At 40.6% G+C, this 13,753-nt stretch overlaps 1 pseudogene; it reads left to right on the top strand.

Moving 5' to 3' along the window:
• Positions 1–2,935: 2,935 nt before the first annotated feature.
• On the top strand, positions 2,936–4,286 carry LOC114636292 (annotated as a pseudogene).
• The last annotated feature ends 9,467 nt before the right edge of the window (positions 4,287–13,753 follow it).

The following is a 13,753-nucleotide window of genomic DNA, read 5'->3' on the forward strand; positions in this document are numbered from 1 at the left end:
CAAGCCAAAGCTGTCTCAACTATTGGCACAGAAAGGCTATACCTATATTGGACCTTACTTGTCATTGGCACATGAATCCTAGCATTCATGCCCTGTCTTAAGTTGTTACACCTTGGAGAGAATCTTACTTATCTTTTTTTATCTATAAGAGGCACTTTATTAGTCATGGATCAGAATTTTGTGCCTGTCTTAGGTTGCCACCTGAAAACACAGCTCTTACTCATTATTGGCATGTGAATAAGCTTTATTCATGGCCTGTCTTAGGTTGAGAAGGTTTTCAAGGTGATCTTACTCATCATTGACTACCAACTTATGCTAGGGAAGATGTTGGAGCTTAAATTTATGTAACTTTGCTCTTTATATCTGTAAAACCTCTGATGATGGTTCTCTGATGGAGAACCACAGATGGGTCAAAAGCTGTCCTGGGTAGCAACTTCTATCCAAAGGTTAGATGTTGGGTAACAACTCTAATTGTGTGGGAATCTTGTTAATTGAGTATTTCTAAATTTATAAATCCTTAGATAATCATTAAGCTTTAAGAGTCTCATTTCTACCAGATACTGAGGGGATGGTAGATATTGTCTGGGGGTCAGCTGAGCTTTGTGTATGCAGTGTGGTGGATTGGCAGAGCCATCCCCCATGCTGGCGTCTCGTGGGTAGTTGTGGCCTGCTTGGCCTCTGGCTAATTCTAGCTGTGGTATGCATGGCTTCTGGCCACTTCTAGTGCAGAATATGGTGGCCAGAGCTAAGCAGAGCTGCCCTGAATATTAGATAGCCAGTCTGTGCCACGGCATTTTCTAAATATTACCTGATATAACATTTCAAATGGCTTCTGACTTCCATTCCTTGTATCTCATCTCCCATGATCTACTCTGCAGTATATCATATAATGTGTCAGTGCTTTGTTCTAGCTATCTATCCACATTCTCTTGTGTGCTCAGGGCATGGGTTACATTTACTGTAAGATGATTAACAAAACTAGCTGTTTGTACCTCTTCTGCTAAAACTAATGCAGAAGTAGTAGCACTGGCTATAAATGTTATAAGAGCAACAATACTGGCAATGATCAGCCCAGCCATACATTTGCTCCTTGCCAGAGAGTGATCTAATTCTTCTAATACTTGTAAGTCTTTTTCAGAATACCATGGTTCAGATAAATGTACAAGAACTATAATAAAAGCTGGTTGATATACTATCATTACAGACTGACCATCATCGAGCACAGAAACACAATTGGACAAATGACAATTAAAACAAGAAACATTGAGCTCATTATCAGAGCCAATAACAAAGGTAACAGTCCCAATTAGTAAAAGATTAGGTGGGGTGATACAGGATGTTACATTTACCTTAACCCCAGAATTTGTTCCATTTTTATCTATAGCAAACATACTATCATACAAGATATCTGACAATTTCCAAATATGTCTCTGAAAATGTCCAGAACCAGCCTTTCAAATGCCCACTGTCATTTCCTTTTGTCAATATTGGGTTTGTTTCCAGACCAGTCCATGATTGAGTTGGAATAATCGGTCACATTGAAGGTTAGAGGAGGGTCATTATAAAAACTTCTCCATGTGATCGATTCATTGAAGGCAAGTTCCACAGCCTCCATGTTCATTGTCCTACAATGCCTAAAAGCCTGAGGAAAAGCAGCCTGCCAAGTCTGAGACATAGGCACTCCTATCTTAATGCTTTGCACTACAATCTTAGATATAGTCTTCTTCTAAGTCTGAGGGTGCACAGAAACACATCCAGCATTGATATTTCTAGTAAAACAGATAGGTAAGCTCTCACCCAAAGGAGTGTAATTTACCAATTTGGGATACTTTTTACTCTCAGACTAAGGAAATCCTAACATCTGAGTATTATTACAGGTCAAAAAGTACTTCTGGCCTTGACCATATAGAAGGATGTAACAAAGGTGGATCAGGAACATATTTTCAATACAGCTTCCTTGTCACCACTGTTAGGGCATGTGGGATCTTGAAAAAGATAGCTTGGTTTCTGGTAGAGCACTGGCTAGAAATGGCCGGAGACCTTGCGAGGGATGGCATACATCTCAGCATGCTCCCAGACTCCAGGGTCCTGACACTTGGTCTAAGACCTCCATTGATCGACACCTTTTAGTCATGTAGGGCAATGCCCCTAACAGCCCCTCCACAGGTAGAGGGCATGACTATAGGCCTCAGGGTCTCGAGAGATTTTCATATTAATGAGATACCTGAAGGCCAATGGGTACAGCCAATTAAGCATTCTTTCCCAGACCCTCCTCCCTCGTCCCTCCCTATTTAACTCAGGTCTGCCCTGAGAGAGGGGGAGAGTACAGCCAGATTCAGATTCATTCACTTTCCACCGTGACAATAAGCCTTTAAAATCATGGACTTCCTCATGCCTTTGGGGCCCCACCGTGGGGAACTGTGGAGGCCTTTGACTACTGAGCCACTGTTTAACCTCCCACCAGAAGACTTCTCTATGTTCCCACTGTGGAGGCTGCCAACTCAAACAAGCTAGCTGACCCAGCCAAGCGACTCCCAGTAACCAAGAGTCTCAACCCACGGGGCACTGTCGGGGCTTCCCTCCCCCTTGTTCCTCTCGGCTGTGGGCCAGCCTGTATGTGCATGCATCTCAGTTTTTCTGTGGCTTCCAGTGGCATCTGGGGGCCCAAGAACAGAGACCACTGGCCTCCGGGTCACCTGCCTCAGCCCAGAGACTCCCCACTCAGGAGCCCTGCCCCCATGGGACTTTAGACTGAGATCTCTCCATGCCCTGGGCGGAGCCCCACGGCATCCGTCTGATGCTGCGTGCAGTAAACTCAGTCAAATTCCCAAGCTTCTGCTCCCCTGAGCCGTGGTTCCAGCTGACTGGGGCAGCAGACGAATGGGAACCACAAATCTGCCCAACAGGACCCACATCCACACATGTGAACTAACAGCAAGCTAGCAATCTTTCACAGTCTTTTGAAAATCTTCTTGATGAACCAGCATATGGCTTAATACAAAAAAATTAAAAAGGATCCTTATACAGCAACCATAGTAGAATTTTCCAAAGTTACAAATTACATTTTTGATAGTTTACAAAGCAGAGATCCCTCTAAACATCAACAACCACCTTCAGAAATGGTGGACTTTCTTAGCGATGCTATTCTAGATCTAAAGATAAATCAGCAAGAAGAACCAAGATTTGAAGTCATCGCAAGAATTGATTTGAGAGAGCAGCCTGTTGTTCAAAGGCGGGAACCAATGTCCCTGGAAGAATGGACCAAAAGCCTTGATTGTGAAGGAAGACTCCTAAACGTAGAGAGCATGAAGCATATGATATTCAGAGGGGGTCTTAGTCATTCATTAAGAAATCAAGCATGAAAATTTCTCCTGGGTTATTTTCCCTGGGATAGTACCAAAAAGGAAAGAATTCAATTACAAAAACAAAAAACTGACGAGTACTTCAGGATGAAACTGCAATGGAAGTCTGTCAGTGACGCACAAGAGAAGAGAAACTCATGCTTGAGAGACTATAGAAGTCTGATTGAGAAAGATGTCAACTGCACAGATCGAACAAACAAGTTTTATGAAGGCCAAGATAACCCAGGACTGACTCTACTTGACATCCTTTTGTATGTGATGGAGAATGAAGTGGATGCCTTTTGGTGCTTTGCCTCTTACGTAGACCAGATGCATTAAAATTTTGAAGAACAAATGCGAGGCATGAGGACCCAGTTAATCCAGTTTAGCACCTTACTTAGATTATTGGACAGTAGATTTTGTAGCTATTTAGAATCCCAGGACTCTGGATATCTATATTTTTACTTCAGATTGCTTTTAATCAGATTTAAAAGGGAATTTAGTTTTCTAGATATACTTTAATTACGGGAGGTAGTGTGGACTGACCTGTCTTGTAAGAATTTTCATCTTCTGTGTTGTGCTATCCTGCAATCAGAAAAGCAACAGATAATGGAAAAACATTATGGCTTCAATGAAATCCTTAAGCACATCAATGAATTGTCCATGAAAATTGATGTGGAAGATATACTTTGTAAAGCAGAAGCAATTTCCCCACAGATGGCACAATGAAAGGAATTGCCATAAGTAGTTTGTAAGATCCTGGGACTTCAGGACAGTGAAATTACAATGCCAGATGCTGACACTGATGAAAATGTTGGTCCTCTTTGTCCCACATCTGCATTTCCAAGTAGCACCTCCCCCATCCTTGCTGCCAGTGAAGCCAAAGACGACAGTCCAGCACAGACATTAGCATCCCCAAATGCCTGCAGATCAACACCTGCATGATCATTTGTCTTACATTTTTAAAGAGATACTTTGTTTCAATTCCTTTTTATGGACATGAAAGGTAGACATTTACAGTCTTGATATTGATCATGCCTTAAGTTTTATGGAAAGACAGTGTACTGATGTTCTTGCATTAAAGATTTACAAAGTTCTAAACTAATTATTTTTGAAGTTACTTCTACCATATAGCCTTTCCTTTTCAGTAACATTCCTTAGTATTTTTATAGCTAAGCACATTTAATTTTGTTGCTGGTGAACCAGTATTGGATAAATACTACAAGCGGAAGTTTTGGAAATTGCACACTTTGAAAAGCATTCACTGTGTTTACTCTTTAGTGAGCTTTGAACTTGACTAAATTATATGTTGAGTCTTTATAAAGCATTCTAAGCTGAGAAGTAGATTGTTAGTGATGAAATTTAAAATACAAACAAATTTGTTTTTTCTATTGTTTACAACAATATTCAGCTTAACTCTTTATGCTGGTTGAGTGTGATTTGAACAAGACATTTTACCAATGTAGTTAGTATGTGGATAAAGAACTATTTCAACCTTAGCAACTGGATTGGCAGTATGTTTATTTTTACAAAGAACTTTTCTTTACTTGTATATAGTCTATATATATATGTATATTTGTGAATATAAGAAAGCATAGTGCTATTTTCTTAAACTGAATAAACTTAAATATATACATATACATATACATACACACACACACACACACACACACAAAGCAGGAGCACAATGTGAAAACCTTGCAGCTGGTAGAAGAAAAGGGGCAGACAGGAACAAGACAGTAACTCACGTAGTGGTTGTTAGTGCACTCTCTACTATTGCCCTTCCTGTGACTATGAAAATCAAAGGGTTAGTGATGTGTGAGAAATAAGCAAGCTCTCAGGGACTGCAGACATTTACAAGGGAAATCATCAAGAAAAGTCAGAGGAGGACTTTTAAACAACTGTGCATATAAGAACGCAATCAGATTTACTGGAAATAAATTGCCTATCCTTTTCCTAGCTGTAATTTCAAAGGAGAAGCACCTTGTCACCTGATGACCCAATAATCACAGTCACATAGATTTTTGTAGAAGAGACAGCCATCACCTTCCTTACTGGCGAAGCTGCTGGTTTAAGAGTGGTTTATACAGACAAGAAGCCCTTATCAGTGCTTTAACCAGAAGTGCTAGACTTCTAGCAGCAGGTGCAGGGCTCCAAGGGTAGTTTATCAGTTATTGTTGTGCCAATTCAGAGGGTTTTTTTGCCTTACAAAATCCTTGAAATGAGTTAAAAACTAAATCAAGGGGTGAATGGCCAGCAGATAAAATTTAACCATTTTTTTCTTTCAAATACGAAACACAGAACAATGATCAAACAACAAAATAAAACCACAGACATAAACTGACAGACATGGACAAACTAGTGTGCCAAGGACAGACAATAGACAGATAGGGAGGAGAACCATATGTACCACAAAAAGGGACCCAGTTATCCTACCAAAAGGACCCAGAACCAGAACTAGGCATTCCTCCTAGAGTACCAGAGTACCTAGAGTACCTAGGGTACCAGAGAGGAAGCAGGATGTCTTCTGACCTCCTCTTGACATTAGGAGGGCTCTGGAATTGCTTATGTTCACTTTCCTTTTCTTTCTCCAAAGCATTTCTGGACAACTCAGAGGACTGCTTTTCCAAAACCCATTTCTCCCTCTCATGTCTAAGGTCTAAGTTATCTCTAGTCAGGGTTCAATGACTAAAGGTATCTAAAAGCCCTTTACCTAGTCCATGTACATCATAATAATTTTGAAGTCAGCAGGAGGAGGGGGGATGGGATGGGGGTTACTGGGTGGGTGGGGGGGAGGGGATTATCTGAAATGTAAATAAAATATCCAATAAAAATTTTTTTTAAAAAAGAAATCACTCCCCCTGAGACATCACAAGACATGAAACAAATTTACAAATCAAACAAATGACAGCCTTTTTGTTTGTTTGTTCGGCGGTTTTGTTTGTTCTGTTTGGTTTTTCTTCTCAAGATGCACAGTCTCTCCTTCTTGAGATGCAACCAGCAGTAAGGGCAGGGACAAAGATGTTTGTACTGTAGGGTTATTTGAAAATATTGGCCAAAGTCTTAACGTTTGAAAAAAGTTTAAGATAAAGCAGGCATTCTTTAGCAGCTCACAGAGTTGGATGTGGTTTTCCCAGAAGGACTATTACATATTCTAGTAATTATCTGGGTTTTGATGCCAGAGGTTCTATCGTCAGAAGTTGCTTTAACCTGTTGGTGTATGTCTTTTTATATTATTTTTCTAAACATTTTCATATCCTTGTACTCATAGAATTTAGCTGATTTTTTCCATTTTGTGCTTTTTAATGAACAATTTACAGGATATCTTTAGGTTACTTCCATTTTTGTAAAATTTCCAAGTGATTATGTCATCATTTATTTAGCTCTCCCCTATTGCACAATTTATGTTGCAGCCAATATTACAGCCCTACAAAACAGCATAGTGATAAATCACCACAAGGAAGGGTCTCTCTCTGAGCTCTCTTCTTGGACTATGGCCTTAGGGTCAGTCCCCAGCAGCCTGCCATCTATTCTTAATAACTGGATTTGTGAAGAAGAGCTGAGCCCACCAGGGGATATGGAGCAGGAGAAGAAGGTTAACTCACTAGTCACTGAAGACACCGACAGTGTCGCCTCTCTGGACTATATGCCTCAGTTCAGTTCTACATTGTTATGATCTTTTCTTTATAATGTGTTTTTATTCCAAAGCAATACATTTATTGTAAAAATTAAAGCCAGGTAAATATTTATAGAGGAAATTTAGTAACTGTCTTCTACCATAATCTTCCCCACTTGACTGTGATGACATATTTTAACAAGCTGGTGTGTATCTTTCCCTGTATTTCTCTGTACTTATACTAATAATTCAATGCTATAAATGCATTTGTTTTATTCAAATAGGTTCCTACATAAAACACTTCAGATAATAAAAAAAGAATAATAATTTTGAAGTCTTTTCTCAAACTTTTTTCCAGGTTGCTAAATTTATTGTACCTTCCTCAGGAAACCAAGGACAAACCTTCTTTACAAAATATAAAAGATAATGTAATTTCTGTTGCTCTATTTTAGATAAGCATATTAAGCACTTAGACAAAAAGCAGTCTCTTTTTCGCAATTTTCTTTTCTTTTTTTCTCCTTTTCTCCGTTTTCTTTTTCTTTTTGACTTTTAACTTTTACAAGCTCTCTTACTTTTTCTGACCTCCCTTACCATTTTTGGGCTCCTGTACTTTTTCTGAGCTTACTTATCTATGATTTCCTACATCTTTTCTTCCCCAAAGTCACTTACTGCTGCCAACACTTTCACTTTTCTTGAGCTTCTACTTCCAACAGTGTCCTTCACTGCTTTTCCCTGCCCCTATAGTAGAATTTTTATGTTGGTAGCCATTCTGCTAGAGCCTGCTGGTTTCAACATGGGAATCATGACTGGGGAAGTGAGGATGATTATAGAAAAGGCAGAAAGAAGATGCAAACAGAGATGGGAGGGCTGCTGGTCAATACCATGCCAGTGAGCAAGTGTATTTTCTCAGTGTCTTTTAAAGGCAAGCAACACAAAGCATGACCAATCTCAGGAAGATAAATAATGATCATAAATCCTTTTGTAGCAAGTTGATGGTACACAGTATCAATGTTTGACTAAGTCCATTTCCTTCAAGCTAGGACAATCCCTCAAGGACATATGGGTAAGCAGAGGAACTTGTCGGGATATAAAAACAGACACTTTTTGATTGGGTTGCTTTGTTTCTTGGTGGTTAGATTCTTGAGTTCTTTATATATTTTGAATATTAGACTTCTATCAGTTGTGAGGTTAATTGAAGACTTTTTCCCAATCTGTAGGTTGCCAATTTGTCCTATTGGCTATGTACTTTGCCTTGCAGAAGCTTTCCAGTTTCATGAGGTCCCATTTATCAGTTCTTGATCTTAGAGTCTGAGTCATTGAAGTTCTGTTTAGAAAATTCCCCCTGTGCCAATGAGTTTGAGGTTCTTTCCAACTTTCTCTTCTATTAGATTCAGTGTATCTGGTTTTATGTTGAGGTCCTTGATCCACTTGGACTTGAGCTTTGTGCAAGATGACAAATATGGATCTATTTTCATTTTTCTACATGCAGATTGCCAGTTAGACCAGCACCATTTATTGAAAATGCTTTATTTTTTCCATTGTATATTTTTAGCTTCCTTGTCAAAGATCAACAAAGGAATCTGGAATGACTGAGAAGCACCTAAAGAAATGTTTGAAGTCCTTAGTCATCAGGGAAATTCAAATTAAAACAACCCTGAGATTCTACTGTACACCAATTAGAACAGCTAAGATCAAAAACTCAGCTGACAGCACATGCTGGTGAGGTAGTGGAGAAAGAGGAACACTCCTTCATCGTTGGTGGGATTAAAAATTTGTTAAAAAAAAAAAGAAAAAACACACAAAAAACCCCAAAACAAACAAACAAACAACAACAACAACAAAAAACACCCTTGGATATCAATCAGGAGGTTCCTCAGAAAATTGGAAATAAATCTATCTGAAGACCCAGCTATACCACTCTTGGGCATATCCTCAAAAGATAGTCCACCATACCACAGGGGCACATGCTCCACTGTGTTCATAGCAGCTTTATCTGTGATAGCCAGAAGCTGGAAATGACCCAGATGTCCCCCACAACAGAATGGATACAGAAAAAGTGGTTCATTTACACAGTGGAATACTACTCAGCTATTAAGAACGAGAAACTCCTGAGTTTTGCAGGCAAACAGATGGGACTAGAAAATATATCATCCTGAGTGAGTGAGTGAGTGAGTGAGTGAGTGAGTGAGTGAGTGAGTGAGTGAGATAACTCAGACTCAAAAGGATATGCATGGTATGTACTCACTAATAAGTGGATATTAGCCAAAAAGTACAGAATTCCCAGGATATAATCCACAGAACTCAAGAATGGCTAACAAGCCAAAGGGCCCAAGTGAGGATGCCTCAATCCCACTTGGGAGAGAGTAGAAAGCAATTACACGGTTGGGGGGCAGGGACCTGGGTGGGAAAGGTGACAGGGAGGGGAAGAGGGAAACATAGTCAGATATTGGGTGGGTGGAACAGGACTGAAGCCTTGAGGACCAGCAGAAAGAATGAAAACAGCCAACCTAGTGAGATAGGAGGTGGGGAGACCCTCTAGAATGTACCAGAGACCTCAGAGGTGAGAGACTCTTAGTACTCACAAGGAGGGACCTTAGATGAAATGCCCTACAGTAAGAAGAAGGAACTTGTAGAGTCTACCTACAGTAGAAAGACAGGGCATCAAGTGGAGGGATGGGGTTACCATTCCACAGTCAAAAACTCTGAACCAGAATTGTTCCTGTCTGAAGGAACTGCAGGAACAAAAATGGAGAAGAATCTGAGGAAAAGGAAGTCCAGTGGCAGGCCCAAATTTGGGATCCAGTTCAAGGGGAGGACCCAAGGCCTAACTTTATTAATGATGCTATGGTGTGCTTACAAAGAAAGGCTTAGCAGGACTGCCCTCTGAAAGGCCCAGCAAGCAGCTGAAAGAGTCAGATGCAGATATTTACATCCAACCAGGGGACAGAAGCTGCTGACCCCTGTGGTTGAATTATGGAAAAGGTGGAAGAAGCTGAAGAGGAGGGCGACCCTGTAGGAGGACCAGCAATATCAACTAACTTGGACCCCTTGGGGATCTCAAACACTGATCCACCAACCAGGAAGCATACACCAGCTGATATGAGTCCCCCAAAACATATACAGCAGAAGACTGCCGGGTATGGGATCAGTCAGAGAAGATATACCTAACCCTCAAGAGACTTGGGGTCCCAGGGAATGGGGAGGTCTGATGGGGTGGCAATGGGGGTAGGGACATCCTCTTGGAGACTGGGGTGGGGGGTAGAAGGTGTAGAATGTGGAACAATTGGAGGGTGGATCGGGAGGGGGGTAAAGTCTGGATTATAAAAACAGATTAAAGAATATTTTTTTAAAATGACAGATTTTGGCAAACTCATTCATGATTAATCATAAGCAAAAAGTCAGTCAAATTAACTCCAGAAGTGCTCCCCACAGTCTATAAATTTGGCATTTGGCTTGTGTTTTTCCTAATACCCTAAAGTGCATAATTAAGTTGTTTGAGATCAACATAATTTTTTCATAAAGATGGAACAGTTTTATTTATTTTTATTTTAAAAATCATACTTTAATTTATATATAGCCATACAGCTTACATATTAAATAATTTCATAATATAATGATTTGATAATGTTTTGTTTGAGACAGGGTCTCACTGTGTAGCATTAGATGTCCTAGAATTCACTAAGTAGAACAAGCTGACCTCAAACTCACAGAGAGCCACTTGCCTCTGCCTCACAAGTGCTGGGCTTAAAGACATGCACCACTATAACCAGCTGATTTGATATGGTTTTAAACAAAAGAAAACTGGGGGGAAATTTCAGGTTATAAACAATTCCCTGAGCAAAGGTAAAAATCACTTCAGTCAAAAAGACTACAACATGTTAAATTTCTTTTTCTTTCTTTCTCTTTCTCCCTCCCTCCCTCCCTCCCTCCCTCCCTCCCTTCCTCCCTTCCTTCCTTCCTTCCTTCCTTCCTTCCTTCCTTCCTTCCTTGTGAGTCACCATCCTCTGCACCTGTGCTGTTATGCCCGTTCCCCCATCTCCATGCATTTCCCTGAGAAGACTGGTCAAAGAGAAATCCAAGCTTGGGTGGTAGGCTGCCGAGTATATCGCTTTGTTCCTGTTTTGATCCTTGTTCCTGTTTTTATTCCTGTTCTTGTTTGTGTTCCTGTTTTGTGGGGAGTATAAAAGGGAGCTATGCAGTTGAAAATATAGCATTTGGTTCTTTCCCAGGTGACTCCTTGTCTTCCTTTCTCTCGCCCTCAGCCCTCTGCCGATTCAAGGAACTCAGTCAGCTATGCTGGCGTAGCTGACCCACCCTTCCTTCCTTCCTTTCTTCCTTCCTTCCTTCCTTCCTTCCTTCCTTCCTTCCTTCCTTCCTTTCTTCTCTTTCTTTCTTTCACATTACAACTGCAATTTCTCCTCTCTCTATCCTCCCAGTCCCTTTCCCCACCTCCCCTCAATGCCCCTTCCATTCCTCTTCCATTCTTCTTCAAAAGAGAGCAGACCTCCAATGGATATCATCCACCTATGGCATATCAAGTTGTAGTAAGATTAGGTACCTCCTCTCCTATTAAATCTAGTTGTGTTAGGGGCTAGAGAGATGGCTCAGTGGCTAAGAGCACTGACTGCACTTCTAGAGGTCCTGAGTTCAAATCCCAGCAACCACATGGTGGCTCACAACCATCTGTAATGGTATCTGATGCCCTCTTCTGGTGTGTCTGAAGACAGCTACAGTGTATTCATATATAATAAATAAATAAATCTTTAAAAAAAATCTAGTTGTGTCAACCTAGTGGGAAAAAGGGTCCCAAAAGCAGGCAAAAGAGACAGAGACAATCCCTGCTCCCACTTTTACGAGTCGCATAAGAAGATCAAGAGACACAACCCTAACCCTAACCTTGTAACATATGTGCAGAAGGCTTAGTTCAGTACCATGCTGTCTTCCTGGTTGGCAGTTCAGTCTCTGTGAGCTGCTATGAGCCTAGGTTAGTTGATTCTGTAGGTTTTCTTGGTGTACTTGACCCATCTGGATCCCATAATCCTTCCTCCCTCTCTTCAGCAAGATTCCTTATGCCCTGCTTAATGTTTGGCTGTGGGTCTCTCCATCTGTTTCTATCAGTTGCTGGGTGGAGCCTCTCTAATGACAACTGGGTAGAAGCCAATCTATGTGTGTAGCAGAGTAACATTATATTGACTTTTTCTGCCAGTCATATTTGGTTCTATCCTAGGTCTCTGGGCAATGCAGCCTCTGGTTCCTAAGCTTACAGTCTGTGTCAGTGGTAGGCTCCCTTTCTTGGTATGAGCATCAAGCTGGATCAGTCATCATTTGGCCACTCATACAATTTCTGCATTATCTTTATCCCAGGACATCTTGTAGATTGAACAAATTATAGGTCAAAGATTTTGTGGCTGGGTTGGTGTCCCAATCCCTCCATTGGATATCTTGCCTGGTTATGGGAGATGGCCAGTCCAGGTTCCAGTATCCCCATTATAGGAGTCTTATCAAGAGTCACCCTCATAGATTCCTGAGTTTCCATTGCCCTGGGTTTCTAGCTTGTCCCAGAGAAACTTCCAGTTCCAGTTGTCTCTCCCAGTACTCTCTCCCTCCATCCTCCCCTCACACCTGATCTCTCCTGTTCCCATCCTCACTCCCTCATCCAGACTGCCCTCCCCTATTCATCCATTATGTCTATTCTATTTCCCTCTCAGAGTGTGATTCATGTGTCCCTCCCCTCGAGCTGTGCTTGTTACTTAGCTTCCCTGGACCTGTGGATTATAGCATGATTATTTGTTATTTTACAGCTAATATCCACTTATAAGTGAATATATACCATGTTTGTCTTTCTGGATCTAGGTTATGTCACACAGGATGATATTCTTTAGTTCCATCTATTTGCCTACAAACTTCACAATTTGATTGTTTTTAACAGTTGAGTTATGTAAATGTATCACATTTTCTTTATTCCTGGATTGAGGGACATCTAATTGTTTCCATTTTCTGGATATTATAAATAAAGCTGTTATAAACTTAGTTGAACAACAGTCCTTATTGTAGGAGAGAGCATCCTTTGGGTATGTGCTCAAGAGTGTTATAGCTGGGTCTGGAGGTAGATCAATTCCCAATTTTCAAAGAAACTGCCATATTGATTTTCAAAGGTGACTATATAAGTTTGCACTCCCACCAGCAATGGAGGAGTATTCCCCTTGCTCCATATCCTCACCAGCATGGGCTGTCATTTGAGGTTTTGATCTAAGCCATTCTGATGGATATAAGGTGTAACTTCAGAGTCGTTTTGTTCTGAATTTCCCCGACATCTATGGATGCTTAAGTGCTTCTCCACCATTAGAGATTCCTCTGTTGAGCATTCTGTTTAGTTTTGTACCCCATTTATTTAATTGGATTGTTTGGTTTGTTGGTGTCTAACTTCTTGAGTTCTTTATATATTTTGGATGTCAGCCCTATGTCAAATGTAGGTTTGGTGAAGATCTTTTCCCAACCTGTAGACTGCCATTTTGTCTTATTGATAGTGTTCTTTGCCTTACAGAAGCTTTTTAGATCCATGAGGTCCCATGTACTATTAACACCATGCTCCAACCAACTGAGCTAACCAGCCAGACAAAGTCCCATTTATTAACTGTTGATCTTAGTCCCTGCACTATTTGTGCTATGTTCAGGAAGTTGTTTCTTATGCCAATGCATTCAAGGATTCAAGGTATTCCATACTTTCTCTTCTATTAGATTTAATGTATCTGGTTTTATGTTAAGGTCTTTAATTCACATGAACTTGAGTTTTGTA

Source organism: Grammomys surdaster, unplaced genomic scaffold, assembly GCF_004785775.1.
Source record: "Grammomys surdaster isolate TR1022 unplaced genomic scaffold, NIH_TR_1.0 123436, whole genome shotgun sequence".
In the NCBI taxonomy this organism is placed as follows: Eukaryota; Metazoa; Chordata; class Mammalia; order Rodentia; family Muridae; genus Grammomys; species Grammomys surdaster.